Source organism: Phyllostomus discolor, chromosome 13, assembly GCF_004126475.2.
Source record: "Phyllostomus discolor isolate MPI-MPIP mPhyDis1 chromosome 13, mPhyDis1.pri.v3, whole genome shotgun sequence".
Lineage (NCBI taxonomy): Eukaryota > Metazoa > Chordata > Mammalia > Chiroptera > Phyllostomidae > Phyllostomus > Phyllostomus discolor.
In genome coordinates this window covers 13,178,780-13,199,503 of record NC_040915.2, presented here as the reverse complement: position 1 = coordinate 13,199,503, position 20,724 = coordinate 13,178,780, and positions in this window count along the sequence as shown.

Here is a 20,724-nt window from a genome sequence, read left to right as displayed (position 1 = left end):
GAAAACTTAAGTCCACATAATATTGTGCAGCTCTATTATGTAAATATTTATAGCAGCTCCATTCCTAATCACCAAAACCTGGAAGCAACCAAGATGTTCTTTAATAAGTGAATAGATAAATTGTGTTACAGCCATATGGTGGAATACTATTCAGTAATAAAAAGAAATGTATTATCAAGCCATGCAAAAGTGTAGATTAATTTTATTTTTTAATTAAACTTATTGGGGTGACACCAGTTAATAACACTATATGTTTCAAGGGTACAGTTTTAGGATACATCATCTGTATATTGCACTGTGTGCTTACCACACATAGTCTAGTCTCCCCTTGTCCTCTCCAACCTCCTCTCAACCATTCCTCTTCAGTAACCTTCATGCTTTTGTGATATAGATGAATTTTAAATGCATATTGCTAGGTAGAAGAAGCCAGTCTGAAAAGGCTACATATTGTACGGTTCTGTTTATATGACATTTTGGAAAATGCAAAACCATGGAGCTGATAAACAGATCAGTGACTGCCAGTGGGTGAGGTGGGAGAAGGGTTGAATAGATGAATCACAGGGAATTTTTTAGGGTAATAAAATTCTGTGTGATATGTATTTTGTATGATACAGTAATGGTAAATACATGATACTGTGTATTTGTCAAAACCCATAGAACTTTATGGTACAAAGTAAACTTTAATGTATGAAAATTTTTATATTTTTTATTGTATGTTTTCCATTAGCATTTATCCCCTATATAACCCCCTCCTCGCAAACACTACACTGTTGTCCATGTCCATGAGTCCTTTTTACATTTTGCTCAATCCTTCTATCCCCTAACCACTCCCCCCAGAGTTGTCAGCCTCCTCTCAGTAAGTCCGTCTCTATACTGCTTGTTCAGTTTGTTCATTAGATTTCTCATATGGGTGAAATCACATGGTATTTGTCTTTCTCTAACTGGCTTATTTCATTTAGCATAATGTTCTCTGGGTCCATCCAGTCTGTCACAAATGGTAAAATTTTCTTTTTTACGGCAGAATAGTATTCCATTATGTAAATGTTCCGTAGTTGTTTTATCCAGTCATCTACTGATGGACATGGGCTGCTTCCATATACTGTCAGTTGTAAATGATGCTGCAATGAACGCAGGGGTAAACATGTTCTTTTGAATTAGTGTTTTGTGTTTCTTTGGCTAAATTCCCAGCAGGGAATCACTGGGTCATAAGGCAGTTCCATTTTTAATTTTTTAAGGTACTCCACACTGCTTTCCACAGTGGCTGCACCAATCTGCATTCCCACCAACAGTGCAAAAGGGTTCCCCTTTCCCCACATCCTCACCAGCACTTGTTGTTTGTTGATTTATTTATTTTTATTTCTTAACAGTTTATTTATCAAGAGAAACTTTTTCTTAGCTCAAATATTCATGTTTCATAGTTCAGGAACACAGGTCAGTGACAGCCTTCCATGGAATTCACCCCAGAGAAATTCTTTACATTCCAAGGTCACTTTGCACTCTGACAGATACCAGCCTTCCTCATCTCCTCAAAATCTTTTCTGGAATCATAATTCTGTAGAAATCTGCATATGCCTTCTTTCTTTCTTCAGCCACACCAAACTTATAGGAAGCTGCAACCCCCAGGGATACAAGGATGGCTCCCATAAGATGAAATCCTGGCCACGCGTCTGAGGTTTTGTCAAAGCACTGGAAGTGCTTTGTATTCTCAACACCAACGTCCTTCCAGATGGAGAAATGGACCCGTTTGTTGATTTATTGATGGTAGCCATTCTGACAGGTATGAGGTGATAGCTCATTGTGATTTTAATATACATTTCTCTGATGATTAGTGATGTTGAGCATCTTTTCATATGTCTATTGACCATCTGTTTATCGTCTTCGAAGTGTCTATTCAGGTCGTTTGCCTATTTTTTTTTAATTAAATTGTTTGGGGGTTTTTTGGTGTTGAGTTTTATAAGTTCTTTAGAAATTTTGGATATTAGCCCTGGCTAGTGTGACTTGGTGGATTGAGTGCCAGCCTGCAAACCAAAGGGTTGCTGGTTTGGTTCCCAGTCTAGGGCACATGCCTGGGTTGTAGGCCAGGTACCTCGTAGGGAGTACACAAGAGGCAACCACACATTGATGTTTTTCTCCCTCTCTTTCTCCCTCTCATCCCCTCTCTAAAAATAAATAAGTAAAATCTTTTTTAAAATAATAAAAAATAAAAGTAAATTAAAAAAAAATTTTTGGATATTAACCCCTTGTCAGATATATGTTCTCCCATTCAGTGGGTTGTCTTTTTATTTTGTTGATGGTTTCCTTTGCTGTGCAACAACTTTTTAGTTTGACATAGTCCCATTTGTTTATTTTTTCTTTTGTTTTCCTTGCCTGAGGGGATATATCAGAAAAAATATTGCTATGAGCAATGTTTGAGATTATACTGCCTATGTTTTCTTCTAGGATTTTTATGGTTTGGGGTCTAACATTTGTCTTTAAAACATCATTTAGTATATTAGGGAATTCCAGGATGGAATGCAGGCTATGACAAAAGAACCTAATTGTATCATAAATTTGTGAAACAAGTTCATTGAAGGGAGTGAAAGAAAAAGGTACTGACCTACGTAACTTTGGGAATGAGTGGTGGCTCTAAGACCAAAGGCAAAGGGGGCAGCACGTAAGAACTGTGCTGTAGTTGATAAAGTTGTTTCCCATGGGGATACACATTAACAGTTCGGAAACCACTGTGTATGTGTACTGGAATTGAACAATTATGTCAATGGATGGCAGATGCTAGGGGCATAGTTTCTCACTGTTGAAGTGAGAGATTACAGATTAGCAAGCAGAGGAGGCTAAATGATCCATGGGGTAATGAACTAGAGTTGGAGGCATCAGTATGAACTCATATTTAGTTTAATATAGTTACAAGTGGATACATGTAAAAACATGTATAGGTATATGTATGTACACAGATAGTATACATGCATATTTTTCCTTGCTTGTCAGCTGAGCAGACCTAGAAACAATGACACTCCAGTAGCAACATTCAGACCTTGTACCCAAATCTTGGCTTTTATTATCATTCTTCAGTAAAAGAAACCATGGCTTGTTGGAGAAAAATGGCTGATTCTGGGATGGGGTGTGCAGTGTACAAGCTGAGCCTGGAGCATCTTACAATGCCAGAAAGTAGGAAGATGCCAAACACACCTACACCTGCAAACGCACACATACATAGACACACACACAATAATGAGGGTATATCAAAGAGATACAGGAGCTAATTGAGAACTGTCAGTAGCCAAAGCTGAAACATTTGAGCAAATAAATAGTGTTGGATTATAACCTGAAGTAAACATCAATATTCACGAGTCCATCTGGATATAAATAAATGATTGAATAAATAAATGGGGAGAATAGATAAATCTTCCATTGAAAAGAATTACAAATTTATGTAGATACTGTGCCCTCAAGGAGGCGAAGCATTAACTCCCTTCTCCTAAGTGTGGGCTGTGCAAAGTGACATTCTTCCAAAATGGGAGTTGGGGGTGAAACCTGGCAGACACTCCCTCAGCCAGGTAATCAACAACAGCGATAAATCATGTTGATAGTGTGTACCCTTGATACTGTGTGCAAGAAAAGTATGAGAAACTGTCACAGTCAAGAGGAGACTAAGGAAGCATGATGACTAAATGTAATATGGTATCCTGGATGGGACCCTGAAACAGAAAAAGGACATGAGGTAAACGTAAAGGAAACCTGATTAAGTATTGATCTTACTTAATAATAACATATCAATTAGCTAATGATAATGTCTCATTGTTGGTTCATTAATTGTGACAAATGAACTCTTCTAATGTAATATGTTGGTAATTGAGGAAACTGGGTATGGGAACTCTCTGTACTATCTATACAGCTTTTCTTTTAAATCTAAAGTTTTCTAAAATTTCAAATTTTTATTTTTACTTATTTTTATTAAAAATTAAAACATTTTCCAGTTTTACTGAGATATATTGACATGTAACATTGCTTCAGTTTAAGGTATACAGCATAATAATTTGATACATTATATGTACATATTGCAAAATGATTACCACAATCAGCTTTGTTAACATATGCCTCACATAGTTTTTTTCTTGTGATGAGAATGTTCAAGACCTATTTTCTTATGAAAGTTTATGTTTTAAAATGCCTATTACTTTAGCACTGGCTGGTGTGGTTCAGTGGGTTGAGGACCAGCCTGCGAACTGAAAAGTCACCAGTTTGATTCCTGGTCAGGGCACATGCCTAGGTTGCTGGCCAGGCCCTTGGTTGATCAATGTTTCTCTCTCACATCAATGTTTCTTTCCCTCTCTTTCTACCCCCTTCCTCTCTCTCTAAAAAATAAATAAAATCTTTTTAAAAATGTATATTCCTTTGGACTTCTAGGAATTTATCTTTCAGAGTTCATTAATACTGCTGGTCAAGATGGTGGCATAGGTAAACACAGCTCACCCCCTCACACAACCACATCAAAATCACAACTAAAATATAGAACAACCACCAGTTAGAACCATCAGAAATTAAGCTGAATGGCAGGCTGACAACTACAGAATTAAAGAAACCACATCCATCCAGGCTGGTAGGAGGGGTAGAGATGTAGAATGGGTAGGTCCCACGCCCACATGTGGTGGATAAAAATTTGGGAGGGATATCTCAGGAGCAAGGAGCCCCAGCTCCACACCAGGCTCCTAGCCGAGGGTTCCAGTGCCAGGAAGATAAGTCCCCATAACTTCTGGCTGCAAAAAACCAGCAGGGCTTGTGTCAGTAGCTGAGACTTATGGAGACCCAAACAGTTCCCTGTAAAGAACCCACTTACTCAGACTCACTTCCTCTGAGCTCCAGCACTAGGGCAGCCGCTTGAAATGCACCAGTGCCATACAGGGAAGAACTAGCATGTCTGGCATCAAGACCAGTGTGGAAGGACAGCTTTCTCCCAGACAGAAAGGTGGATAGAGGCCACTGTCCCTTTTCTGAACCTTCCCCCAGAAAGGCCACAGAGCAGGCAGGTGGGTGCCATATCTAAGACTCCATAAACCTGGCTAACACGGTTTGCCCCACTGTGGAGATCCCCTGAGACTCCATCCCACCCAACTTATGAGCCCACCCAATGTATAAATGGCTGGTCTTGCCTCATGTTTCACAACTTCCTAAATCCTATCAAAGAAGCAACAGCCAGCCTCAGCTTCAGCCCTGAGGCCCTGTACCTCTTGCTAAGAGGTCCCAGGCCCAGCACTAGCAGCAGCCAGCCTAGATTCATAGCTTGGCTTTTCCTGGGAATCTCCAAGCTCAACACAAGTAGCAGCCATCTCATATTGCTTTATAGCTCATGCAGCGTGGCCCTGGGAAGAAAACAGATGAGGCTGACCTTGGCCTGCACCACCCGGGAAACCCCAGAGCCTGCATACCCAGTGGACTGCTACAGACGACATTGGAGCACCACCACCCTGGCTCTGCACAGCTTATCCTCCATGCAGAGCAGAGGTTGGTGATCAGTGGTCATAGCTAGTTCTTGCAGCTGACTGGCATGGGTAAATTCCTCCCATTGATCTGCCAACTGTAATCAAGGCTCAACTACAAGAGGAGGGTGTACTCAGCCCATACTAAGAGTGCACCTTGAGTACCCAGCTTGGGTGATAGGGGAGGATGTGCCACTGGACCCTATGGGACACCTATTACATTAGGCCACACTACCCAGACAGAGTCATAGAACATCTACCTAATACATAGAAACAAATACAGGGAGACAGGCAAAATGAGGAGACAAAGATCATGACCCAAATGAAAGAACAGGTCAAAACTCCAAGGAAGGAACTACCAAAAAAATGAAGATAAGCTCTCTATTAGATGCAGAGTTCAAAACACTGGCTATAAGGATGCTCGAGGAATTTAGTGAGGACCTCAGCAGCATAAAAAAGATCCAGTTGGTAACAAATTGAACAATTGAAATACAGAACAATTTACAAGGAAACAACTATAGAATGGAAGCCAAGAATCAAATTAATGATTTGGAACATAAGGAAACAAAAAACAACCAATCAGAACAACAAGAAGAAAAAAGAATTAAAAAAAGAAAATGAGGATTGTGTAAGCAGTCTCTGGGACCACTTCAAGTATTCTAGCATTCACATCATAGGGGTGCCAGAAGGAGAAGAGAAAGAGCAAGAAATTGGAAATCTGTTTGAAAAAATAGTGAAAGAAACTTGCCTAATTTGGTGAAGAAAATAGACATTAAGTCCAGGCAGAACAGAGAGTCCCAAACAAGATGGATGCAAAGAGGCCCACTCCAAGACACATCATAATGAAAATGCCAAAGGTTAAATATAAAGTGAGAATCTTAAAAGCAGCAAGAGAAAAGCAGTTAGTTACCTGCAAGGGAGTCTCCATAAGACTTCTAGCTGATTTCTCAAAAGAAACTTTGCAGGCTAGAAGGGACTGGCAAGAAATATTCTCTCTCTTTTTTTTTAAAGATTTTATTTATTTATTTTTAGAGAGGGAAGGGAGGGAGGGAGAGGGAGAGAGAGAGAGAGAGAGAGAAACATCAATGTGCAGTTGCTGGGGGTTATGGCCTGCAACCCAGGAATGTACCCTGGCTGGGAATCGAACCTGGGACACTTTGGTTCCCAGCCCTCACTCAATCCACTGAGCTACGCCAGCCAGGGCTTTCTCTCTCTCTCTCTTTTTTTAAAGATTTTATTTATTTCTTTTTAGAGAGGGAAGGGAGGGAGGGAGAGGGAGAGAGAGAGAGAAAAGAAATATTCAAAGTCATGAAAAGCAGGTACCTATAGACAAAAAAAAAACTAAAGGAGTTCATCATCACCAAACCATTGTTATATGAAATGTTAAAGGGACTTATTTAAGAAAAAGAAGATCAAAATTGTGAACAATAAAATGGCAAAAAATACATATCTATCAACAATTGAATCTAAAAAAACAAACTAAGCAAACAAGAACAGAGATAGAATCATGGATACAGAGAGCATTTTGATGGTTGCCAGGTGGGAGAGGGGATATGGAAGAATAAGTGAACTAGGGGATTAGGAAGCAGAAATAGGTAATTGCAGAATAGCCATGGGGATGTAAAGTACAGTATATGAAATGGAGTGGCCAAAGAACTTATATGCATGACCCATGGACATGAAGAATGGTGTGGGGATTGCCTGAGGGAGTAGGGGGTGATGGTGGGGGGACGAAAAGGGAGGAAATTAGAAAAACTATAATAGCATATAAAATATAATTAATAAAATAAAATTAATAGAATATTCCCATACATCAAAATGACCTACACCAGCCCTGGCTGGTGTAACTCAGTGGATTGAGAGTGGGCTTCTAACCAAGGGGTCACCAATTTGATTCCCAGTTGGGGCACATGCCTGGGTTGTGGGCCAGGTCCTTGGTACATGTCCCTGGTACAGGGTGCACGAGAGACAACCACACATGGATAATCCTCTCCCTCTCATTCCCTCTCTCTTCACCTCTCTCTAAAAATGAATAAGTAAAATCTTTTTTTAAAAAAAATGACACACACCAGACCAAAATTATCTATGGATGGTAATGGGTGATTTTTATTTAGTTTACATAGTTGTGAATTCGGTTTTCCTATAAGCAATGTGATCAGAAAAAAATTAATAAAGTTTGTAAGTAAACAATCACTACAGGTATAAAATCAGGGGGGTTAATCAAATGGGATATTTATTGGCAGTGCTAGGAAAATTAAGCAGGAACAATTATTTTTCAGATGAAGAAGATGATGATGGGTTCACCGCATATGTCTGGTTTTAGACAGCAAGAAGAACTTAGCCAATATAGGAAATTACATAGAAAATCAGCCAGAAACCCTCAAGAGAAACATACTAAATAGGAACACAGCTAAGTATCCTGTAATTGGGGAAAAAATATTTTTAAGATGTCAAGTTGTGCCCTGGCTGGCATAGCTCAGTGGATTGAGTGCGGGCTGGGAGCCAAAGTGTCCCAGGTTCGATTCCCAGCCAGGGTACATTCCTGGGTTGCAGGCCAGAACCCCCAGCAACTGCACATTGATGTTTTTCTCCCTCTCTCTCTCTCTCTCTCTTTCTCTCTCTCTCCCTTCCCTCTCTAAAATGAATGAATAAAATCTTTAAAAAAAATGTACAAAACATTATAAAAAAAAAAAAGATGTCAAGTTGTAGCTTTTTTTTTAAAGGAAGCATCTCTCTGCAGAAAGGTCCTGTGGTTAGCAATGAAGGTTAAGCCACTTTGCCCCCAGGTGAATCCACTGTGAGTATCATCCAGCATCCGGCAGAAGTAACACCTGCTTGAGTGTGGTTGGTAGAATAATAATATGGGTGTAATAATTTATAGTTTTAATTTCAACATTTCACCTAAAATGTCATATGGTGTGCTTGAGTGTGATACTGTTGTTACAGAATTACATGCTTATGGTTTTGTAATAAAAGATTTTATAATAAAAAAGGGGCATTATTTGTGCAGGACCCTGTATTTGGGCCTCCACTGGATGATGCATACTGAAAATGAGTTATTGCAGCAATTCTGTGAGCTTTCTTCCACCTCTCAGTACTAATTAAAAGGGAAAACCAAGAGCCACTCTGAAGAATAAATACCAGCCAGTATATAAGGGTTCAGCTATAAGTTCTTGGATAAGAATAGGGTTCTAAGAACCTGCAATCAACAGTACTAAGTACATTATGATGAAGTTCCAACCTCCTGTCCCACACTTGGGAAACCTGAGGCTAACCACTCCAAACACCCTGATTCATATATCCTCTTATACCCTGCAACTTGGGCAGCCACAACCACCTTCTCTAGAAGCTGTCCTTGGCTGGTACCATGGCATTCTGCCATGGAATTTAGAAGGTCCCAGGACTGGCAAAAGTTTGGAATCTCATGGTATGAGCACTTTCCTGATGAGAGAACAGTTATATAGTAATCCCCACAGCAAGAATCAATGTACTCTCCAGGTCATGGTGGTCTGCCATGTAGTGAGTCAGTGCTTTCAAATTACAAGGACCCTCAAGGAGTCATGTAGTCTTCACACTCCCCTTTTTAATAAAGAAAGAACTAGAAGACTGGGCATTAGGGTCAGTATCTCCCAGGACTATCTCTGAGGTGACCTACATGATCCCATCCATTACCCTATGATATTTCCTATTAAAAACAAAAGTACATCATTGCTTACCAATGTTAGGAAAGCAAGCCCAGAATTCCAACTCGGGAGCAATTTTGGCTTATAAGTGAGACTGAGTCACTCTGAAGATCTTGCAAGCTCTTGTGGAGTGTTTGAACTCAACTTAGTTTACCACACCCCTTGCTCATCAAGGTAGGCCCATAAATCAGGAGACGCAGCATGGCGTTCACCTGCAGGGCAGTTAACACCGCCACCTCCCAGATGTTCGTCCCCTAGGAAATGGCATGGTGTCTGCTACTGCCCCAAAAGAACACCTAGAGAGCCTATTGGAGACATGAGTCTAGACAAGATCACAGAAGCTGTAAGAAAAAATGTGGTTGGGGCTCTGCCCTGAAACTTCCCACTAGAAGACCCTCTTAAACCCTGACATTAGCACTTTTTCACATCAGATCTAGGGAATTATATTTAACTCAGAGAAATGTGAACTTAGGGGAGAAATATTTTACATGTATTTCAACATATACACACATACACAACATGTATATTGTCTGAGTTCTCAAAGTATGGTCTGTAGGCTCCTGGAGGACCCAAGGCCTTTTCAGGGAGTCTAAGAAATCAAAACTTTTCATTAGAATTATAAGATATTACTTTTCACTGTGTTGACTTTTACACTGATAGTACAAAAGCAATGGTGGGTAAAAATTGCTGGTGCTTTGGGCAATAGTATCACACTATTAGTAGTTAATGTAGTCTTAGAGCATTCTAAGGAGAGGGAAACCAGTTCTGCTAAGGATGTCCTTAATGACACCAGAAAAATTAATTTTATTAAAACTCGACCCTTGAGTACCTATATTTTAAAAATGTTCTGTGAGGAAACGGGAAGGATGCGGAGAGCACTTCTGCCATACACTGGCATTTTCAAGTACATCAGTTGTCTCAAATACAGTACATTGATTGTCTCAGAATAAACACTTGTAAAACCATTCCATTTGCAAGCTGAACTAACCACTTTCTGATGGAACACCATGTTTTCTTGAGAGTATGACTAACGTGAATTTTGGTAAGTCAGACATGTATTTGGCAGACATTTTCTGGAGCCTGCCACGTGAAGGAAAATAGCTGACAGTATTTGTTTCCAAATATAAAATTCAAGCTTTGGGGGGAAGTGAGGATTTTGGGAAATTGTATTCCCTGCCATTGGTTGGCAGTTTTCCTGAAAAGATTTTTCTGATGAGATAGGTGATGTTATTAACCAGTGTGGTTTTTATATAATATTTCAGTATTTGCAAGATCTGCATTACTCAGTAAACCAAGATTTCCCAGATGACCAAAGCATGACTTTACAAAACCATACGTGAGTAAAAGAATCATCCAAAAATAGGCCAGTGGATTTTAATGTAACAGAGTGCGAAAAGTTTATAGTATGGTCTCAACCTTTACAAAACTAATAGTTGTTTAATTTTGATGTGGTATGAACAGGAATAATCACAATTATCTGAAAACCCATTAAAATATTCCTCCCTTTTCCAACTAATTATGTGTATTAGCCCAGATTTTCCTTACATTTTTCAACCAAAACACTGTATTACAGTTGACTGAATACTGAAGCAGATGTAAGAATCCATCTGTCTTTTATTAACCCAGACATTAAAAATTCCAATCTTATCATTAAATTCTTTTGTTTTGAAAAATACTTTTTCATAAAAATATGTTACTTATGTTCACATTTATGAATTGAACTTACAGATTTTTAAAAATTCCTCAGTTCTGATTTATAATACAGTCAATATTGATGGGTAAAGCCTACATATAATAAACAAGAGCTCTTTGCTTCTTAAATAATAAATAAAAGCTCTTTGGGACTTCCGGCCAAGATGGAGGCGTAGATAGACACAATGTGCCTCCTCGCACAACCAAAATAAGGACAACAATTTAGAAACAAAATAACAACCAGAACTGATAGAAAATTGAACTGTATGGAAGTCAGACAACCAAGGAATTAAAATAGACACATTCATCCAGACCGGTAGGAAGGGTGGAGTCAGGCAGCTGGGAGAGGGATCGCATGGTACAAAAAGTGGTGGCACCAGGCACGTAAAGCATCCCTCAAAGGCAAGACTGCAGTGGGCGGCCCCTGGGCACACAGGCGGTGGCTGGCAGACCCCGGGTGCAGGGTGGCAATGGATAGACCCAGCGAGGTGGCGGTTGTGAAGTGAGGCACTACACACAAGGCGGTTGGCTGACCGGGCAGTCCCACATTTGCATGCAGATAAACCAGGCAAACTTGGGGAGTGAGACAGACAGCGCAACCCAGGGTCCCAGCACGTGGAAATAGAGCCTTAGGGCACTAATTGAAAACACCTGTGGGGGTTGAGGCACAGGGAGAGACTCCCAGCCTCACAGGAGAGTTCGTTGGAGAGACCCACAGGGTTCTGGAGTGTGCACAAGCCCACCCACATGGGAATCAGCACCAGAAAGGCCCAGTTTGCATGGGGGAAGCGGCGGAAGGGACTGAAATCAGACAGAGAGCGGAGCAAGCGCCATTGTTCCCTCTTGGACCCCGCCCCCACATACAGCGTCACAAACCATCGACATGGGTTGCCCCGACCTGGTGAATGCCTAAGGCTCCACTCCTCATACATAACAGGCATGGCAAGACAAAAAAAAAAAATGGCTCAAACAGAAGAACAGATCAAAGCTCCACAGTAAATACAACTAAGTGACCAAGAGAAAGCCAGCCTATCAAATGCACAGTTCAAAGTACGGTGATCAGGATGCTCACAGAATTGGTTGAATTTGGTCACAAATTAGATGAACAAATGAGGGCTATGCTAAGTGAAATGAAGGAAAATGCACAGGGAACCAATAGTGATGGGAAGAAAACTGGGACTCAAATCGATAGAGTGGACTAGAAGGAAGAAAAAAACATACAACAAGAAAAGAATGAAGAAATAAGAATTCAACAAAATGAGGAGAGGCTTAGGAACCTCCAGGACATCTCTAAATGTTCCAACATCTGAATTATTGGGGTACCAGAAGGGGAAGAGGAAGAGCAACAAGTGGAAAAGTTATTTGAGCAAATAATAAAGGAGAACTTCCCCAATCTGACAAAGGAAATAGACTTCCAGGAAGTCCAGGAAGCTAAGAGAGCCCCAAAGAAGTTGGACCCAAGGAGGAGCACACCCGGGCACATCATAATTACATCGGCCAAGGTAAAAATGAAGGAGAGAATCCTGGAAGCAGCAAGAGATAAGGAGACAGTAACCTACAAGGGAGTTCCCATCAGACTGTCAGCTGATTTCTCAAAAGAGACCTTGCAGGCAAGAAGGTGCTGGAAAGAAGTATTCCAAGTCATGAAAGGCAAGGACCTACATCCCAGATTGCTCTATCCAGCCAAGCTTTCATTTAGAATGGAAGGGCAGATAAAGTGCTTGTCAGGTAAGGTTAAGTCAAAGGAGTTCATCATCATCAAGCCCTTATTATATGAAATGTTAAAGGGACTTATCTAAGAAAAAAGAAGATAAAAAACATGTACAGTACAATGACAGCAAACTCACAATTTTTAACAACCACACCTAAAACAAAAGCAAACTAAGCAAACAACTAGAACAGGAACAGAACCACAGAAATGGAGATCACAGGGAGGGTTAGCAACAGGGGAGTGGGAGGAGGAGAGAGGGGGAAAAGGTACAGAGAATAAGTAGCATAGATGGTAGGTAGAAAATAGGGGAAGGGCAAGAACAGTACAGGAAATATAGAAGCTAAAGAACTTATGACATATGGACATGAACTAAAGGGGGGGAAATGTGGGTGGGAGAGGGTGTGCAGGGTGGAGGGGAATGAAGGGGGGAAATGGGACAACTGTAATAACATAATCAATAAAATATATTTTAAAAATAGCTCTTTGGGTCTTTAGTAATTTTTAAGAATCTACAGATGCTCTAAGACCAAAAAGTTTCAGAGCTAGTGCAGTAATGTATAGCAGTTCCAACGGAGGCAGAAGAACAGAGGAGATGACCTATGGAAACCACTGGATTTTCTGTCTTTTTCCACTCAGCCCCTCTCATCTTTAGCCCAGCAGTCAGAGCTTGGGAGCAAGAGCTCTGAACTGTGCTCTGGATGTCTGGTGAATCTATGAAAGGGAAAAGGCACTCATTTCCCTCCTCTTCCTTCTCTAAGTCTCCAGACAGGACTTGGGGGCAATGGTGTGCTGGGTGAAGAGAGAGACTAGGAAAGGGCAGGTGAGAGTGAGGTCAGGTGGTAAGAACCATTTGTCAGGGGCCACAGCAGGTCCACTCTGGCAGAGGAGCAAGGGGCATCCCCTAAAACAGCAACACTCATATTCCCTTCCAGCTGCTCTGGCCCATTACTTTAAATGGACTAAACCCTTCAATGGCCTTTAAGAACCAACAAGCTCTTCTATGCCACAGAACCACCTGGTTAACTAGAAAAGGCCGTCATGGAAAGAAATCAAGTTTAAAGAGACAAAAATGTAAACCAAAATGGTAACAACTTCTACTTTACTACATACCTCCCCTTCTACCTCCCAACTCCACCTACCCTTCCCCTTGCCTTCCTACCATCCATCCCCTCCCCCTGGCCTGAGCCCTGTCCTTCTTTAGGCTATTACTAAGTCGTTAGGATTATAGTCACTAGCACAGGGAATTTACAGTAATGATTTGAGTCCCTTCTATGCTATTTACTGGCTGTGATTGAACAGGTAACTCTCCTTTTCTGGACCCTTAGTTTCTGCTTCTTACAGATAAGGTGATCTTCCAGCTCTGTGAGCCTATGGTTATTAATAAACAGGAAATATGTCCATATTGGAGCTAAGGCTCTGAAATTGTGCCCTGGCTGGTGCAGCTCAGTGGATTGAGTGCCACCTGCAAACCAAAGGGTCACCAGTTTGATTCCCAGTCAGGGCACGTGCCTGGGTTGCGGGCCAGGTCCCCAGTTGGGGGTGTAGGAGAGGCAACCACACATTGATGTTTCTTTCCCCCTCTTTCTTCCTCCTTTCCCCTCTCTCTAAAAATAAATAAACAAAATCTTTTTTAAAAGATGAAATGAATGTATTATCATTGAAAGAAGCAGAAGAGCAAGAGAGAGAACAGAACTCTAGTTTGTGATCACTACACGTTATCCCCTTTGGACAGGGATATATTCATAGGAGATGAACAAATACAGAGTTCTGAAAACAACCTAGAGAAACCTCCCCAGGTTGTAGTTCATCCCTTGGGTTCACTTAGCTAGTAGGCTCCTGGAGCTAGTGTCAGAGGATTCCCAGTTCTTGCCCCGCAGTGGTAATTCCTTGGGTCTTGGAGGCCCTACAGATTTTCAGCCTCTTTGTTGTGGCCTGCTAATTATATCACAGGCTCTGTCTCCTACCTTAAAAAATGTTAAACTGTTAATGAGATTTAATTCACATACCACACAATTCAACCAAAGTAATTCAATGGCTCTTGTTATATTCACAGAGTTATACAATTCTGAGAACATTTTCATCACTCCTAAAAAGAAATCCTCTACTCCCTAGCAATCCCCCAGGTCCCCAGACCTAGGTAAATACCAGTCTACTTTCTGTCTTTACAGATTTGCCTATTCTGGATATTTTATATAAATGGAATTATATAACATGGTCCTTTGTGACTAGCTTCTTTTGCTCAGAATGAGGTTTTCAGGGTTCATCCATGTTGTAGCATGAATCAGTGCTTCATTCCATGTTACGGCTGAATAATATTTCACTCTATGGATGTACTACGTTTTGCGTATCCATCAGTTTGAGTTGTTGGGTCATTTGGATTGCTTCCACCTTTCAGCTGTTGTGATAATGCCTCCATGAACACTGGTGTATGAGTATCTTTTTCAGTCCCTGCTTTCAATTCCTTTGGCCATATACCTAGGAGTGCGATTACTACATCATATGGTAATTCTATGGTTAACTTTTTGAGGAACACAAACTGTTTTCCAGGGCTGCTGCATCATTTTCATTCCCACTAGTGGTGTATGATGGTTGTAATTTCTCCACATCCTCACCAATACTTACCATTTCTAGCCATTCTAGTGGGTGTGAACGGTATCTCATTATGGTTTTGCTTTGTGTTTCCCTGGTGGCTAGTGATGTTGAGCATCTCTTCATGTGCTCATTGGCAATACATATGTCTTCTTCAGATCAATGTCTGCTTAGATCCCTTGTCCATTTTTAAATTGGGATTTTTGCCTTTTTATTAAGTTGTAAGTTGTATATATTCTAGATATAAGTTTCTTAACAGACAAATGGTTGCAAATATTTCCTCTCATTGTGTGGGTTGTCTCTTCACTTTCCAGATAGTGTCATTTAGAGTACAAAACTTTTCAGTTTGATGATGTCCAATTTACATTTTTGTTTTGTTACTTGTGCTTTTGTGTCATCTAAGAGCCATTGCCAAATCCAAGGTCATGAAGACTTACACCTATGTTTTCTTCCAAGGAGAAGTGGCTTAGCCCTTACACTTATGTTTTTAATCCATTTTGAGTTACTTTTTGCATTTGGTGTGAGGTAGAATCCAACTTCATCCTTTTGCACACAGATATTCAGTTTTCCCAACACCATTTGTTAAAAAGACTGTTCTTTCCCTATTGAATTGTCTTGGCACTCTTATCAAAAATTAATTGACCATAAGTGTGAGGGTCGGTTTTTGAACTGTCAATTCTATATATCTTTTCTTCTGCCAGTGCCACACTGTCTTGATTTCTGTAGCTTTGAAATAAGAAACTTGATATCTATAAGAAATAAGAGTCCTCCAAATTGGTTCTTCATTTTCAAGATCATTTTGACTATTCTGGATTGGCCTCTACTGTTCTTACCCCAAGGGACAAGGCCTCACCCACACTGCCTCTTCCACGGTACCCATTATGGTAGCCTACAACCCTAATCCTCCTCCTCCTCAACCTCATCTTGCAATGTTCTCTCCTTCACTCCTCCTCTCTAGCTACATAGGTCTTCTCTCAGTTTCTCAAACATTGTGAAATCCTTCCTACCTGTGAGCCTGTGAACTGATACTCCCTTTGCCAAAATGCTTCCACTCTGCTCCCTCCCCCCATTCCTAAGACTAACTTCTTTTTGCCATTCAGGTCTCTGCTCAAGTGTTATCTTCTTAGAGAAGCCCTCATTACCCCCAATCTAAAATAGTTGCCCACTCAATCCTCCCTCTTTATCACATTAGCCTATATTATTATATTACACTGTGTTATTATTACATTATATCAGTGTCTGAAATTATCTTGTGTATATACTATTATATTTACTTATTTTCTATCCCCCCTTACTAAAATGGAGAGCAGAGATCTTGTCTCACTTGACACTGAATTCCTCCACATAGGGCACTGTCTGGCATATAATAGATATTTAATACATATTTGTTGAATGAATGAATGAATCAATCAATCAATCAATTGATCAATCATTCATTCAAGACCTAGACAGCCCCTATAGTAGGGATTCAGCACCAGGAAGAGAGGTAAGAAGCAGTGAACTGGCCCTCAAACTAGGATTACTTTCCTTGTATTCACCTTCTCCCATTTGCATCAGTCCGCAATTCCTCCCTCCCTTCATTCAAAGGTTTCCCTCAAACCCTCCTCCTAACATCTGTCTACATTTGAGAGGTAGAGACAGACACATTTCTGCCTTCTCCAATCTCTGCCCTGCACTGATTTGGGAAAAGTGACCAAAGATGTCTCAGATCATACTATATACGCACAAGGGCACACTCAAGTCCATTTGCAAAGACAAAAATCTAGAGTGTTGGAAAGCATGAGACCCTGGATAAAGGGACAGAAGAACCCAGAACTAAGACAAAAACCCAGAATCCAAACAAAAAGCCTAAGAATTCATATTATAACAACCTCTGATTCTAATGCCCACAAAAGTGTTAGAACCCGTGTCCAACAGCTACAGGCTGGGAAGGATGGGCCTAGGTTACTGATAGGGCGAGATTTTCCCTGGGGTTTAGAAGTCTCTAATAACCCTCTATGCAGACCTGAGTCTTTTAATTAAAGATCTTAAAGAATGTTACAGGCAGCAATTAACCCTGGAAGTACCCTAGAATCTAGGCTTTTGGCTCTGTTTTACTGACAGAAAACTGAAGCCTGTGAGTTAGTGCCCAGAAAGGAATATCTCAGGCTCACAAGGCCTGGACGGAGCAAACAAAGGCTAAGTTTGAAGGCAGTGGTGACCTCAAACTTTCCCTTGTGACAGGGGTTCCCCATCCAAGGACAGCAGAGCACTTAAATTCATGTATGTGTTTACCACACCTTGACTGCAGGCAGATGATAATTTGCCCGGTTCCTTGTCACTCAGGTCTCAACCTGAAGGTCTTCTACACAGAGAGGCCTTCCCTAAACATCCATCTTAATAATGTCTTTTCCCAGTTCCTATCATATTACCCTGTTCTATTTTCTTTCGAGTACTGCCATCATCTGAGATTATCTTATTTTTTTGCTTATGACTTCTCTCCTTCACCATGATGTCAGCTCCATGAAGTCAAAAACCTTACCTGACAGGACATTGTTGATGTTCAATAAGTATTTGTTGACTGTGTAAACAAGCAAATCTAAATGAAGGTATTTTCAACAATGTGTAGATGCTGTTGAAGTAAGTAAATGTGCAATTATCTAAATTTAAATAATACTTTTGGTATGTATTTCTCTTAGTCAGTAGATGCTTAGATTATCATGTTAGATCTTTCTTTGTAACATCAAAAAGGGCCATCAGAATTTCTTTTGTCATTGTATAGATTTAAATTTCTGAACAACCTCCTAACTAAAACAATAAGATGCTAAGTTCAATATAATTTTTAACTTTAAAAACCTGCATGAGCCCTGGCTGGCATAGCTCAGTGGATTGAGCGCGGGCTGCGAACCAAAGGGTCGCAGGTTCGATTCCCAGTCAGGGCACATGCCTGGGTTGCAGGCCACAGCCCCCAGCAACCGCACATTGATGTTTCTCTCTCTCTCTTTCTCCCTCCCTTCCCTCTCTAAAAATAAAATAAATAAAATCTTTTTAAAAATGTTTTTAAAAAATCTACATGAACTGGCATAGAAATAAGGAGTTAGAATGACTCCAAAGCAAACAGTAACCAGAAATACTTCCCCTTGAAACATTTTCCTTATTTCAAGGATGACACCATGTTCTCCTGGTGTCACTCCCCACTTCTCAGTCTCCTCCTTTCCTAGTTGCTCTTCAACCTTCCAGCTCTTAACATTAGAGTGTTCCTAGATTTGGTCCCTGCGTCTCTAACTTCATCCACAACCTTGGCAACCTTATCTAGTCCATTTTAAATATAATTGAGATGCAGTAAACTTACAAATTTTTGTCTCTGATTCATACCTGTCCCCTGAACTTCAGATCTGCAGGTCCAGCTGCCTATTTGACATCTCTGCTTAACTATCTAAAAGGTATCATACTCAAAATGCCCCAATATTAACTGTCTAAAAGGCATCATACTTAAAATGCTCTGATATGAACTCAGTGAGTGGCAATTCCTTCCTTCCCATTGCTTAGGCCAAAAGCACTGGAATCATCCTTGACTTCCCTTTTTCTCATGTTCCAAATGAGTAGAGGGGGTAAAGTGGAAAAGAAAAGACAAAAATAGCTCAATCAATCCAAAATAAGGCAAGAAAAATTGAAAAGGGAAAAGAAATAGAAAAACAGGACAATAGAAAAACCAAATAAAACAAAACCGAATATATTAGTAATTGCTCTAAATGTAAATGTACTGAGATTTCCAACTAAAAGCCAGATTGTCAGATTGGATTTTTTTAAAATGAAATCTGGCTATGTGCTGATTATAGTAGATATACCTAAAAATAAGAACACAGAAAGACTAAAACTCTAAGAATATAAATATATAATATAGGTAAATTCTAACCAAAAGAAAACTGATTTAACTATTTTGCTAGCAGACCAAATAACTTTTAAGCAGAGATCATTACTGGTCACACAATGTAAGGCCATTACAGAATAGCACAAGGATCAGTTAACCAGGAAGACAGAACTATTTAAACTAGAAAGCACCCAATAACACAGCTTTAAAAAATAAATAAAGGCAAAGTTAAAAGATTTACAAGCAGTTGTTGGCAGATTCATTATCACAATAGGTGTATTAACAGATATACCTATTTGTTATTTGACAGTTTAAACAGATCAGAAAAAGTCATGAAATATATAGAACCTTTTGAACAGTACCATTAGTAGGCTAGCCTGATAGAAATAGATTGAAAACTGTTCCAGAAATTGGAGAATAAACATTTTCAAGCACACATGTAACATTTACAAAAAATGACCAGATGCCAGACCATAAAGTTAGCCCCACAGATCTCTAAATGCAATTCAGTTAGAAATCACTTACAGAAAGATAATTAAAGGGAAAATATATATTTGGAAAATTTTAAAATGCACTTAACTTTTGGGTCAAAGAGGAAATCATGTAAAAATTAAAAAATACTCAGAAAGCAATGATAATGAGAACACCGTATCAGAACGGTGGGGTGCAGATAAAGGAGTCCTTTAAAGGAAATGTAGTGCTTACTGCTGTAGGGGTAGGAGGTAACTACCAGTGAGACTCAAAACAATGATCTAAGATGTTAGAAACACAGTAGAATAAACCAAAAGAAAATGAAAGGAAATAATAGAAGAAATTAACAATATAGAAAAATATTCAGTAGAGAAAATCAATAAAGCCAGAAATTAGCTATTTGAGAATATTAGTAAAATAGACTAACTTCAGGCTAGAGTAACCAAGAACAAAAAATAGAATGTACAATAATATTTAAAATAATAAGGGAACCATATCTAAATAGCTAAATGTGCTACATATATTAAGCAGATAAAAAATAACTCTATGCCAATAAATATGAAAAATGAAATGCATAGATTTGTAGAAAAATGCAATTTACCAAAATGACTAAAGAAGAAATAGAGTCTGAGAATCCTATACAAACCTAAAACTGCTCTAAAAACAACAACAACAAACTCTTTACTTTTTAGAATGAATCCTGTAACCATCAAGGAATTTGAATCATCTTAAACTTTCCACAAAGCAAGCAGCAGGTTCAGATGGCTTCGCCAGTGAGTCAACAGAAGAATGGGTAATTACCCTGAGGTGGCCATACCATGGAGTGCAAGCGGCAGTTGAAACAAACAAGCCACGGCTGCCTGCGTCCACGTGATTAGTTCACAAAACGATGTTGAGTGAAAGAAGCAGTCACCAAAAAATTCATTCACAATGAGTCCATTTATATAACATTCACAAATAGACCAAATAATAAATACATAAAAATACAGAAATGGATGTGTAACTACAAAGAAAAGCAAGAAAATAATTACCATAAAATTTGGATAGCGTTTACTTGGAATTGGGCATGGAATCTGGGAGGAACATTCAGAGGGGCTTCTGAAGGACTAGAAACACCCTAGTTCATTATGTGAGTGTTGGACACACAAGCGTTCTTTTTTATCATCCCTCTTTGGTTTCACACCTAGGTATATACTCTGGAGAAATTCTTGCATTTTCCAAAGACATTTATATATTCTTTTGTATATATGATATCTC